This window comes from Lithobates pipiens, unplaced genomic scaffold, assembly GCF_037356315.1.
Source record: "Lithobates pipiens isolate NorthernLeopardFrog02 unplaced genomic scaffold, aLitPip1_a1.2 Scaffold_16, whole genome shotgun sequence".
Classification (NCBI taxonomy): Eukaryota; Metazoa; Chordata; class Amphibia; order Anura; family Ranidae; genus Lithobates; species Lithobates pipiens.
In genome coordinates this window covers 371850352-371865140 of record NW_027507748.1, presented here as the reverse complement: position 1 = coordinate 371865140, position 14789 = coordinate 371850352, and the positions used below count along the sequence as shown (strand labels likewise).

At 41.8% G+C, this 14789-nt stretch overlaps 1 long non-coding RNA gene across 1 annotated transcript in view; it reads right to left on the bottom strand.

The window, feature by feature from the left end:
- The window catches only part of LOC143982963 (uncharacterized), a 73721-nt gene that overhangs the window by 16735 nt on the left and 42197 nt on the right, over positions 1-14789 (bottom strand). Inside the window, exons 4-5 of the long non-coding RNA XR_013274546.1 lie at positions 9955-10171; positions 745-939 (exon numbers count right to left, since the gene is read on the bottom strand). This is a non-coding gene — a long non-coding RNA (uncharacterized LOC143982963). The remainder of the gene's footprint in view (positions 1-744; positions 940-9954; positions 10172-14789) is intronic.

Here is a 14789-nt window from a genome sequence, read left to right as displayed (position 1 = left end):
TTTTTGGGGTTTTAAGCTTAATAGCCGGCAATCCCTCACCCTGCATCTTGGTTGAGTTCGGCTGCATGCAGTAAGCCGATAGGTGTATACAACGGACGTATGTCCATTTATTATAAATGTATTAATCTGCTAATAAAATAAACATTTTATATGGTATGTTAAGCAACATTTAAAGCATGTGAACGATAATTTGTTCAATGTTCACTCTTATCTTTCAATGGCATTGCATGGCTTTGTAGTGACTTGGAAAAATTCTTGTCACTGGTGGCGCTCTTTTGTCTTGATTGGCCTCAAACATATGGGAACTGACTTGTGCAAACTTTCAAAGTTCCAAAAGGCGTCAAACTCTTTAATATATACAGCATCAAAACTTGTGCGGTTACACGTTTGGCAAACATATGCGTCCTGCAAATTCAGTCAAATGAAAAGATAATTTTTTAGGTAAACGTAACTCAATTAGAATATAGAAATGCACACGCCTTAACAGTTTTGTCTAGATTACTCAATATTATACATTATTTTTGTAATTTATGTAAAAAGGTGTGTTTTAGGAACTAATGAAAATTAAGTAAGGTACTTAAAATATCAAAGTAAATTAGTTAACATTTATTTTTATGTTGGAAATTATAAAAAAAATTATGTTAAAATTACAAGCCAACAGAATCATTTTTATCAGTGTTTGTTGCCCATACAGCCAGTAGGCATCTCCCATGATCATTTTAGTAAAAAGAAAAGCATTCTCACCACATGCTGCTGTCCATGCCTGGGCACATCAGCTGACTGGCACATTCCTACCAGCAATCCAGTGTATTAGACAATGTGACCACACCAAGGAATAGAGAATTTGATGAAAAAACTGCAGTGACGTTTCAGCCTCCATGGCTCTTCTTCAGGCCTTAAGTAGACTGAAAGTAATTGGATGTTCTTCTCCACAATAACCTAAAACAGAAAATTTAAATGTAATATGTTGCAAGAAGTGTTATTAGCTTAGCTACAACTGTTGACTATTGTATATAATTAATATATTTTATTTATTTCAGATACTTATATAGCGCCGTCAATTTACGCAGCTCTTTACATATATATTGTACAGTTATAATAGTCCCTGCCCTCAGGGAGCTTACAATATGAGATCCCTAACTCACATTCATACATATTCTAGGGCCAATTTAGACAGGAGCCAATTAACCGACCAGCATGTCTTTGGAGTGTGGGAGGAAACCTGATTACTGGGAGGAAACCCACACAGGGACAGGGAGAACATGCAAACTCCAGCAGGTAGTGCTGTGGTTGGGATGAATAGATGGGCAGATCTCTACCCAAAGATGCCTGGAGGTGGTAAATCTGAAAACTGCCAGTTAATCCCCCTGCTTGACTCTGGAAATTTTCTGCCTTTCCTCCCTTTTCAGGGACAACAGTGAGCACCCATTGATTGGTCACATAAACGCTGCACCCAAATCTCTTTAGTTACTAGCAAATATTTGTTATGTCTCAGGAAGTAACCCATACATCTCACATTTTGTTAGCACTTATTGTGAACTACATGCAAGGTATGGCTTAGTGGTTAGCACTTCTGTAGCAGCTTGCAGCACTGGTGCCCACTGTTTGTACCCTGGTCAGGACACTATTTGCATGTTTTGCATGGAGATTACATGTTCTCACTATACTTGTATGAGTTTCCTCCCACATTCAAATCACATGTTGGTAGTGTAATTGACTGCTATCCAAATTGGCCCTGAACTGTGTATGTATTCATGTAAGAAAGGAACCTTAGATTGAAAGCTCCTTGAGGGTAAGGGCTGTTGTGAAGGTCTAGTATGGAAATTACTGGTGTTATATAAATACCTGTAATAATTGAGAAGACACCTCAATGAAAATGACATTTGCCAATTGTTTGTAGTACAATGACCTGCCATTGTGTTTTGTGTGACTTGCCCATAGGCAGAAGAGGAGTGCATGTGACTAACACCATCCTTTCCTCTTCTTATTGAGACATCAGCCAGATCACTTGGGAAGTTTCAAACAAGCTGGACCTGTGTTTTTCTGAATTATCAAACATTTTATGACCATTCCAATCTCTGTAATTCTCTCCTTCCTCCCTCTCATTCTACAGCCCCCTCCTTTACTCCTTATCTGATCAACTGCCTAAATTCTATTACCTTTGACTGTCTGTGGGGTTTTTTCAGAGATTGTTGTCTTGCAGATTTATTCCTACCATTTCACTAATGCTTACCATACACTGATCGAAATTCGTCTGGTTCAGCAGAGGCTATTGATTTACTAAAACTGGAGAGTGGAAAATCTGGTGCATCTCTGCATAGAAACCATTAAACTTCAAACATCAGCTGGTTCAATTAAGCTTTGACATTAAAAAAACTGGAAGCTGATTGGTTTCTATACAAGGTTCACCATATTTTGCATTCTCTAGTTTTAGTAAATCAACTCCAGTGTGTGGCCATTTCTGCTCAATACAAGTCAATTGTTTGATCAACATCCATTGAAGGGAAAAACTGGAAATGTTTCCTTGATGTGCAGCCAATCAGTTTCAGCAATGGATCAGTGCATTCTGACAACTGGGGTGCTGTTGTTACCCAATGGGTAGTATAGTACAATTTCAGTACAATGTCCTGATTCCTGATGAGGTGGATTCCTCCATCCATCTTGCTTGCATGGATGGAGGAATCTGATAGTTTTGTTTGTTTGTTTTCAGTCTGCTGTGTATGTCCAGCTTAAAGCTTATTCCCACTTTTGCAGTAAAATTTGAGAAAACCCCACTATATGCTGTTCATGTGTTCACACAGCATGCCTATATTTTTCTTGAATATCTCTTACTTATTGTGTGTTTTTCTGATTCCCCCTGTCTTGAATTGTATTGCATTGTAATGTCTACCCTAATGTTGTAAAGCGCTGCATAAACTGCCAGTGCTATATAAATCCTGTATAATAATAATAATAATAATAATAATCAGTCCATCGGCCTCGCACTTACAACGCTAACCCCCACCCCGTGAATCCGTCGATCCCGCACATACCCTATTTAATCATGGACTTCCTGCCTCTCCTCCTACTCTGCATCTTGGCCTTCATGGCAGCTTCCCTCCTTCTTCCCTCCGCGCAGCAGCCAATACAAATGCTTCACCTCTAGGTCAATCATGTCTCAGAACCTGCTTCCTGATTGGCAGGGGGGAAAATCAGGAAGACAATAGTGAATATTAATTTGCTATTGTCACGCAACTGGGTGGGTTTAGGGTGCAGTGTTCTGCGCCCCCAAGCCCACCCTTTTTTGAAGCCTATGGCTCGTCGAATCATGTGCTCGAAAAACCCCATTGGAATCTGTGTATTCGGCACCCTCCATGTGGATTAGGGGCCAGAAGCACGGATTTGGGGGCGGTGACCCTGCGCCCCTAATGGCTGGGCCGCCACTGGTAGTTAAGCCCATACAGTCCAGTTTTGGGTGCCTGGGAACTAGTTATAACATTCCCATCAACATTCCTGGAAAAGGCAAAAAGTAAGTGGGTGCTGCAGCAATTGTCAGCTGGAGACTGGAAACAATAGTCAAGTATATATCAACAGAACACCAAGGATCCTTGAAATAAAGTCCAAGTGTTTATTCGGTGATGACATCACAGTGTTAAGTGCAATGTTTCAGGGCCACACAGCACCCCTTCATCAGACATATGATGGCTCCGAGTGCACATAGCACTTTGATGTCATCTGCAAATAAACGTTTGGATTTTATGTAATTTTTTTTTTGCTTGGTGTGCTGGCGACATAAACTTTTGGCACCTAGGAGGTACAGGTTTTGCATATGCAATGGCTGTATGCTGTTCTTAGTGACCCTCGTATTTAGGGCCAGATGGGTTCAGGGACATATGCCCATATGCCCCAAATGTGGAATTCCTGTATTAGATGTTCTGTATTTTAACAATACTAATATTTTACTTGTATAGCAACGCTATACTAAAGTGAACATCAAGGCCACTAGGCTGTAAGAACGCAATAGGTTTGATTTACTAAAACTGGAGTGTGCAAAATCTGCTGCAGCTCTTCATAAAAACCAATCATCTTGCAGGTTTTTGTTTATTTTTTTGTGAAAACTTAATTAAACAAGCTGAAGTCAAAAACTGATTGACTATTACGCACAGCTGCAACAAATTTTGCACTCTACAGTTTTAGTAAATCAACACCAGTGGGTTTTAATTTACTAGAATAGTGTTCATTTACTAATCTTTACCAAATTAAATATGGTTATTAAAAATCCCTTTATTTAATTCCATTGACTAAATCTGGCCATGCACAGCTCCAAATTTAGTCAATACCTGCTGAATTGTAGGAAATGTAAGATTTGGGTGGTCCTGTCAACATATGGCTGTCAACATATGGCTGTCTAGGCAGCCTTAGCCCTTGTACACACGGTCGGAGATTCCGACGGAATGTGTCCGATCGGACCGTTTTGTCGGATATTCCGACTGTGTGTGGTCTACATCGGACTGTTCGGTCGGAGTATCCGACGGACCAAGTTTTCCAACTTGTTGGTTGATCAAAATGCTCTGATCGGACATACTCCGATCATGTGTAGAGAATTCCGATTGGACAAAGTGCCACGCATGCTCAGATCAAATTCCTACACCAAAGCTATTGGCTACTAGCGTGAACGTAGTCCCGTCGTAACGAAATAACGTAATCACATCAGATTTTCTAACAACTTTGTCTGACCGTGTGTATGCAACATTTTCGGACAAAATCCGTCGGACAAAATCCGACGGACAAAATCCGACGGACAAAATCCGACGGATTTGCTTGTCGGAATCTCCGACTGTGTGTACAAGGGGCTTATGCCACGTACACATGATCAGACTATCTGGCAGACTATCTGGCGTGTGTGGGCTCCGGCGGACTTTTTTTTCCAGGGACTTTTTTTTGTTGGAAAGAGGCCCTTGTCCTCATCAACACGGGGACAACGTGCTTTGGGGTGGGGGGGCTAAAGCACTCCCCCATGTTGAGGACACGTGGCCTAGTACGGCTTGGGGGGGGGGGGGGGAGGGCTCGCTCGTCTCCACCCCCTTTCCTGACCGTCCGGTTTGCGTGCTCGGATAAGGGTCTGATATGGACTTTGGGGGGACCCCCACGCCATTTTTTGGGCGTAGGGCTTTCCCTTTAAGTCCATACCAGGTGACGGGGCCAGCGACATGTCAATGTCGCCGACCTCCTGTGCTAGTCCCGGCTACCTGGAGCCGCGTTCAAAATGAACGGACTTTCCTCTGTGTGTGGGCAAGTCCGTTCATTTCAAAAGTACAGCGGACTCCTGCCATAGTCCGGCGGCAGGTCCACTCGTTTGGAAAGTCCGGCGGACCTCCGCTTCAAAGTCCGGCGGTTTGTCCGCCGGGCTAAGTCCGCCGGACAGTCTGATCGTGTGTACGCGGCATTAGGGTGCCAGAATAGGGGGCCACTTGCTGGGGATTTGGAAGGAAGGAAGGGAGGGAGGGAGGGAGAGAGAGAGAGGGAGAGAAAAGGGAAGGAAGGGACTAAGGAAGGAAGGAAGGAAAGAAAGAAAGACTGACTTGACCTAGGTCAGTATCACAGTTAGTGTTAGGGTCAGAGTAAGGATCAAAGTTCAAGGTAAAGGCCAAAGGTTGTGGTCAAGGCTCAGATTTTTTGGGGGTAGGATTTAAATAAAAAGCAAAATGCACACTGTTAATTCTGGGCCCTACTCTGGGTACACATAACATACACATATGCAGTATCAATGCCATCATCAGGAGCAGGAGAAATTATTTTGTTTTTTTTTTGTGATAAGTTATGGGAATAGCAATAAATATACATCTGAATGCAGCAAAATGTGCCTTTGTCTGTGTAGACAAAAATCCTTAAACCGGGCCCTGCTTGTCAGCACCACCCAGCTCTTTGATTTAAAAAACTGAAGAAGTAAAGTGAGAATTTGTCAGCCTGAAAAATGATTGCATCCTATCAGATGCAGTCACAGTTCATGTATTCAGACAGCTGATGTTTCTGTGGCTGTCTAGATACAATATGTGGCATGGAAGGTTCCTCTATCCATGCTAAACAGTTATCTATTAGATTTATCTTGTTTAGCCTGCGGGATGAGTGATGTATGGCCAGTTTAGTCTCACTTTGCTAGGTTTCTTGCGTAAATCCATCCCAATGTTAACCACTGAGTTACTGTATTGCTCAAAGGCTTCATGGGAATCTGTCATTTAGAAATGGGTGCTTTGACATGCAGTAGTTCACTAATGAAATAATGTTACATGTTTTCTCCCAGCATTGATGAGAGCTCCTGCCCACGTGTTACAAAACCATTCCATTTCCAAGGCTAATTACTTGGCAGGGGCGCACTGATTTCTTTCAGTGCCTTTCTAATCAACTTTTAGGCCGTCATTTCATCAGTAATTACAGATCGATAAGACTCATGGGGGGAAAATTCAATAAAGTAATAAAGGCACTTTTCTAACAGTATGAATCCTGTATCATGGCCTGCTACAAATTCATGGAAGCTATGTACCAGTTTGGGTACCAGCACTGATATGTGCACCTGATTCAGATAGTCCTTACTACCACCACTTCTAGAATCTGTTGCTATGAGGAGTGGGACAAAATCCTTGCAGAGATGTGTGCAAACCTGGTGGCCAACTACAAGAAATGTCTGACCTTTGTGATTTCCAACTAGGGTTTTGCCACCAAGTACTAAGTCATGTTTTTTTGCGAAGGGGTCAAATACTTATTTCACTCATTAAAATGCAAATCCATGTATAACTTTTTTGAAATGCGTTTTTCTGGATATTTTTGTTATTCTGTCCCTTGCTGTTAAAATAAACCTATCATTACAATTATAGATTGATCATTTCTTTGTCAGTGGGTAAATGTACAGAATCAGCAGGGGATCAAATACTTTTTTCCCTGACTGTATGTAAAGAAACAGCGCTATATAAGTACCTGAAATAAATACACACCCACAATAGCATATGCAGCACCCTCTAGTGTGCCACTAGTGTTTGTGTAGGCAAATCTATGCTATGACACAAAAGTCTAAATTGGGTCAGGGTTTACTACAGGTCAGGCTGGATGACTCACAGAGGCAGGTCTCTGGTGCCTCCCCCAGTTCTGAAAATGTTGAGAAACTTCTAGAAATGAAGTGGATGGAGGCCAGGAGGGTTGATCTGCATACTTGAAGGAGCTTAGCCAATCCCCATGTGGAGGGCCTGCAGGGTGGCATGACTTATGGATAAGTCATGTCAGCAGGATAGTTGGGTGGAAGATGGAGTGCTGAGGAGACTGTTGGGGGCCCTTGGGGGGGGGCCTCTGCCTCAGGCTGGAGCTTGGGCTGGCTTGGGATTCTCAAGGGGAGAGACTGCCAAATGTAGCAAGCCTTTCAGGAAGAGAACATTGTGTTTAACCTTTCCTATCCCAGACCCTGGGAGATCATGGGAGCAGCCGGGCGGGTCGGTAGTTCCTGCAAGCAGTAGAGGTAGGCTAGGTGTCTACAGTGGAGTGGGAGATACTCCTGTATGCACTTCAGCCTACAACATGTTGTGCTACTTTCTAAGGGACTAAGAGTTCCTAGTCCTTAAGGCGCTTTTGCATTTTTTGGTTATCAGAGACTGTCAGTGTCAGGGAAGGAGGACAGTTCAGGATTGTGCCCCTGTTCTTTTGTTTTTTTTTTGCAGTTAAAGCGGGAGTAAACCCAGTTTCAAAAAACACTTACATTCCCGACATGCTGGAAATGCTAACTTTCACATTGGTTGTGCTCTCAACCAAACTTTCAAACCATCCAATGGCTGGTGTCATAACTGATCACATGTGCAGCATTATGGCAGTTGAAGAATTATTAGAGGCCAAGATGGCAGCTTCCTTGACTGAAAACGATAGAAGGGTTTACTTCCACTTCAAGCTGGGCATCCCATAATTCCTATTCCCCATCCAAATTATTACCCCTAATAAACAACAAAAACCAAGCTAAAAGACTGTTCCTTGTGTCTGTATGCAAGTGGAAAATTCTTATTACCTGGCTGTGCAGGAGTGGGGAAACCAGTCATCTGCAGTCCCTGCATGGGTTGTGCTATACATAGATTTGAACTGAGACATGGAATAAAATGGTCTGGCTCTCATATGTATTTATCACACACTGTACTGCTGAGCTACAACTTAGATGTAAATGGTCCCTAAACACGCACTCACATTTTACAATCTAATTGTGCAATCTTCAAAAGGACTATATAGTGCAGAGTCCTGCTTGAATGGATACAAATTAAATGACTTGTTAAGGAAGGCCCTCGTGTCACAATGTTTTTGTGAATTGTACAGAGATTGTACAATTTATTTATTTTTATTATAGGTATTATATAGCACCGAGAATTTACACAGCACTTTACATATATATTGTACATTTACATCCCTCCCTACCATCAAGAAGCTTACAATCTAAGGTCCCTAACTCACATTCATACAATGTGTATTATTATTATTATTATGATTATACAGGCTTTATATAGCACCAAACAGTTTGCACAGCTCTTTATAACATGAGGGCAGACGGTACACTTACAATACAATTCAAAACAGGAGGAATCAGAGGGCCCTGCTCGTTAGAGCTTACAATCTAAAACACATAAATATGCATGGTCGTCTTGGTCATGGAGACAGGGATAAGAGTACAGAGAATAAAAGAAGGGAAAATCGAAATGTCAAAAATGTTCCCGTGTTAAAATAAATTACCTCTAATAATGGGTGTCCTGTGTGTGGACCCTCTTGTGTTTGTTAAAAACTGTTAAGGGTCATTCAGCTTATAGACCACTATACGCTTTGCCTTTGAGCCTTCAGCACTGAAACAGTGATGACAGTAAGTAGCTCACTTTCCACCTCATCCATTTGCCCCTCTTTTCTACCTTGTCCATTCACAGAACTCTTCATATTCTGTGAAAATGATATAGGATGCTTTGTGAATGGATGGGGTGGATCATCACTGTACTGGAAGACTAGGTTCAGACATGTGCGACCTGCATTCTGTAGTCAGCCCATTAATTTTAGTGGGCTGCCCTACCCTCATAATAGCAGCACCATGTGACTTGGAACAAAACATTACAGCGCACACATGCAAAAATGACATTTAACTCCTGCAAGGCTATTTAAAACACCTGAACATTTAAGAAAAATGTGATTTGGCATGCGTAAAAATGCGCTACGTTTCCTGAGTGCATGGGGTGTCATTAAGAATTAATAGTACACCCGAAGAATTTGAAAAAAAAGAATTAATAGTACACCCATGCGTCCACTAAAGAGCAGAATTTTCTGCCTGTGGTTCACGAGCACACATGGTTTTTCAAGCATTTTGGACCCACACAAGTGTGAACCTAGCCTAAGTTTCAGTAGCAGAAGTTTGGCATTTAGGCCACTTTCATACTGGGGTGTCGGCGGTGGTAAAGTGCCGCTATTTTCAGTGGCGATTTACCATCATTTTTGCGTCCCTCCATCCTTTGCATTAAGGTGCAAAAATGTTTGTCACTGACCAGCCCCCCAGCCCCCCCATTTTACTCACCCTCTCTGCCCGTTGTCTCGGCTCTTGATTGGATAGATTGATAGCAGCGCAGCCATTAGCTCCCGCTGCTGTCAATCAAATCCAATGACACGGGCACCGGAGGCAGCGCTAATTCGGTATTCTGTGTTATTGGACGCAAATGCTGGACTCGGAAGAGCGTACGGGGCTCCCTAAGGAAAGTGCTTCTCCTAGGTGGTTTCCCAATGCAGGGAGCAGCCCCGAACACCATTGGGGGATCCCAGAAGACAAAGTTTGGGGCCACTCTGTGCAAAACAAACTGCACAATGGTGGCAAATCTATGTTTGTTACTTAAAAAAAAAGGGGGTTTAGTAACCCTTTAAAGTACTTATTTTGTCCCCCCCAAACAAAAAAAACAGCTTTCCATTAATTCTTCACAGGCTTACCTCACTGTCTTCATAGCTGTTTAATCACTTTCAGACCGGACCATTTTGCTGGCTTAAGACCAGACCACTTTTTGCGATTCGGCACTGCGTCGCTTTAACTGACAATTGCGCGGTCATGCGACATGGCTCCCAAACAAAATTGACGTCCTTTTCTTTCCCACAAATATAGCTTTCTTTTGGTGGTATTTGATCACCTCTGCGGTTTTTAATTTTTGCGCTATAAACAAAAAAATAGCATCAATTTTGAAAAAAACGCATTTTTTTTTACTTTCTGCTATAATAAATATCACCCAAAAATTTATAAAAAAAACATTTTTTTCCCTCGGTTTAGGCCGATACATATTCTTCTACATATTTTTGTTTAAAAAAATCACAATAAGCGATTATTGATTGGTTTGCACAAAATCTATAGCGTTTACAAAATAGGGGATAGTTTTATGGCATTTTTATTAATAATTTTTTTTTACTATTAATGGCGGCGATCAGCGATTTTTATTGTGACTGCCACATTATGGCGGACACATCGGACATTTTTGGCACATTTTTGGGACCATTGTCATTTATACAGCATTCAGTGCTATACAAATGCACTGATTCCTGTGTAAATGACACTGGCAGTGAAGGGGTTAAACAGGGGGTGGCAGTGTAGGGGTTAAGTGTGTCCTAGGGGCGTGTTACTAACTGTGGAGGGCTGGGCTGTGTGTTTTTTTTTTTTTTAAGTTTAAACTTTTTTATTTTATTTGCTTTATATTCAAGTTTACAAATATTGCCACATAGTAATCACATACATTAATTCCCCTTACAAACAAATTACCCTTGTCCCCCCATCCCATCCTCCCTCCCCCTGTCAACCCTCTCCCCCTCCCATTCCCTCCGCCAATAATCTTCCATTCGCAATTTATACAAAAGAAAAAATAAAAAATAACATCAAACTTAAACAAATTACTCATTCCCTTCTCCCATCCCCCTCCCCACCTCTCATTCATACCCACCTTCATCCATCACTCTCGTAACTTACTCTCCCTTTACACACCCCACTTTCCCCATATTTTAACAAACTTCCCATAATTACCTCTTTTCCTATATATGTATTCCTCCTTTTTTATGTTATCTTTCACCCTTTCCATCCATTCCTTTACTGTAGGCGCTTCCCTCCTCTGCCATTTACACGCAATTAATTTCCTCCCCTGAAAAAGGCATCTAATGACTGCTGTATGGATATCCCTTCGTACCTCCTCTTCTTCTATCAATCCCATTATACATATTTTTGCTTCTACTTCTAGTGATAACCCAAACACTTTATTGATTTCCCCTATTATTCCTACCCAATATCTATATAATTTTGGGCATCGCCAAATCATATGTATTAAATCTCCTCTTCGGTCCCCACATCTTTGGCATTCTGCATCCTGTCTACACCCAAATCTATACAATTTAAGAGGAGTGTAATATGCCCTATGGATTAAATACATTTGAGATATGCTATTTGATGGAGATAAAGAAACTTTCGCCCCCAATGCCAGAGCCTTTTCCCACTGTTCTACCGATATTGGGCCCACCTCTCTTTCCCATTTTGCTTTTTTTTCCTCCTCTATTACCCCTTCTTGTTCTGTTCCCTTTAGGTACCTATAGATCTCTGAAATACCTCCTTTCGATATATTATGACTTATAATTCTCCTGAGTGCAGGCATTTTACTCCATTCCAACTTCCTGTTTCTGAATTGTGCCTCTAGCGCATGTTTGATTTGTATATAATTAAGGAGGTAATAAACCGGTAACCCATATTCATCCCTTACTTCCTGAAATGTTTTCAATCTCCCGTCTTTATATAATTGTACTAAGAAATGTATGCCGCTCCGATCCCATTCTACTAATCTCCCCATTTTCTTAATTTCCCCTAGATTTTTATTTTCCCATATTGGTGAGAATTCTGTATATCCTCTATACCCCAATATTACTTTTACCTCCTCCCAACACTTTACCATCAGTTGGACTGTGGGGCAGTTGGTCCTAAATGAGTCGGCTTCCACGGCTTCCGTGACCGTATTATGTGGAGTGTCCCTCCCCAGGGGTCCAGCCCCGCTTCCTGTCACTGCCACCAGGTTACCTCCCCTCATATACTGTAATTGGGCAGCCAGAAAGTAGTATCTCATATTAGGTAGTGCCATCCCACCCATTTCCCTTGGTCTCTGTAGTACTTGTAAGCTAATTCTTGCCACATTGTTCTTCCATATCACCTCTCTAAACAAACTTTCCATTTTTTTAAACCAATATTTTGGAATCCAAACCGGTGAGTTTTGTATAACATATAATATTTGAGGCATCCACACCATCTTAATTAAGTTGCACCTACCAGCTACTGACAAGGGGAGGTTCTTCCATATTCTAATTTTACGTTTTAATTTTGACATAAGTGGGACTAAGTTCCCTGCTATATACTGCCTTGGGTCTGCCGTCATATTCACTCCCAAGTACTTCATTTGTTTAACTATTTCTATTTGGGATACCTGTACTGGCAGTGGAATATCGAGGGGATCCACTGGTAGGAGGGCAGATTTTTCCCAGTTAATTTCAAGTCCGGAGAAATACCCAAATTCTTTTATCAGGGTCATTGCCGCCACTAATGAAGGCCCCGTGTCCGCTAATAACAGCAATACATCGTCTGCATACAAGGCAACCTTTTCCTCCTCATTCCCTCTTTTAAACCCCCGAATATCCTTCGCCTCTCTCAAGGCTATTGCCAGAGGCTCCATCGAGAGGGCGAAAAGCAGGGGCGACAAAGGGCACCCCTGTCTTGTCCCCCTCTCCAAACGGAACTCCTCTGAACATTCCCCATTTATTCTCACTTTCGCCCTAGGGCCTGTATACAGTACTCTTATCCATTGCATAAATCTCGGGCCAAATTGAAATTCCGCCATCACCCTCCTTAAATAATGCCACTCCACACTATCGAAGGCTTTTTTTGCATCTAAGGACATGACTGCTCTATTCCCTTTATTTTCTGAAGGAATCTGAATGTTTAAATAAGTGCGTCTCACATTCATATTTGTGGACCGCCCTGGGATAAACCCAGTTTGGTCCTGGTGTATTAGTTTTGATATTATGTTTTTTACCCTTGTTGCAAGTACTTTTGCCAAAATTTTAACATCTGAACACAATAACGATATAGGTCTATATGATGCGGTCTCCAATTGGTTTTTCCCTTCTTTTGCTAGGACCACCACTGTGGCCTCCATCATTGATTGCGGCAGCTGTCCCGCTTCAAAAGCGCCATTGAACACCTGTAGGAGAGCCGGTAAAAGTATCTCCCCAAATTTTTTATAAATCTCTATCGGCAGTCCATCCGGACCTGGTGCTTTCTGATTTGTCATTTCTGCTGTTACTTTTTGCAGCTCCTCCAGGGTCAATGGTGCTTCCAAACCCTCCCTATCTTCCTCCGACAACTTAGGTAATGTTATTTTCCCAAAAAATTCCTGCATCTCCCCCTCTACTTCAGAGTTTGAAACTTTATATAGTTCCTCATAATATTTTCTAAACTCTTCCACTATTTCAGGTGTTGACTTCCTCATACCTCCCTCCCTGTCCAATATCGCCGGTATTATTGGGGACGAGCTATTTGATTTAGCAATCATTGACAATACCCTCCCCACTTGTTCCCCTTCGCAAAAGAAGGACTGCCTCTGAAACTGCCTTTTCCTCTCTTCTTTCTCCCATATAAGTCTTTTATATTCTACCTGATTTTCCTCCCATTCCTTGGAACTTTCTTCTGAGGGGGCCCTTATATACCTCTCTTCTGACCTCCTTATCCTTTCTTTTACTTCTGTTTCCTTTGCAGCCCCTTTCTTCTTAATCTGCGATATCTTTTTTATTAGTTCCCCCCTTAAGAAGGCTTTCAAGGTATCCCACATTATTCCCAGGGACGTAGATCCCACATTTATACTCAAAAATTCTTTTAAGTTTTCTTTTACCTCTTCCATGTTATCCATTAGTTCTAACCAAAATGGGTTTATCTTCCATTCCCTTCTACTACATCCTCTCCCTATTGTCATTAAAAACATTACCGGTGAATGATCCGAGATTCCCCTTGGCTCGTACTCCACTTTCTCCACCATCCCCAGCGCCTCTTCATTACACAGCACCATATCGATCCTGGACAAGGTGGAGTACGTCTTAGAGTGACAAGAATACTGTCTTTTTAAGGGGTTCCACTTTCTCCATATATCCACAAAACCCGTTTCTTCACAGAATTGAAATAACAACCCATTGGGTCCCTCCCTACTACCGCCCTTCTGTGGGAACCTATCTATTTTTTGATCCATTATCATACTGAAGTCCCCTGATATTATGACTGGGATTCCGGGCTTATCCTTTATAAACTTCAGCAGTTCATGTAATATTTCTGCATTAAATGGTGGTGGGATATACACAGTTGCAATCACACATACTCTATCTTCTATACCACAAAAAAGGAACACATATCTCCCTTTAACATCTACGATGCTCTGCCTGCAAGTTAGACCCGACCCAGGGTCTATTAAGACACTCACTCCCCTTGAGTAGGAAGTGTATGTAGAGTGATATTGTATCCTATATTTTCTGTGTCTTAGCACACTGATTGTATCACGGTCCAGGTGGGTCTCCTGTAGACAGAGCATCCCATAATTACCCATATTCCCCATGGAAAATAACGCACGTCTCTTCAACTGTTCCTTCACCCCCCGTATATTCCAAGAACAAATTTTAACCTCTTTAGTGAAATTCCCTACCTTACTACTTACTCCCATATTTGAGACCTAAATCACAATATCGTACTTTTTATTCTCCATTCTACGTGC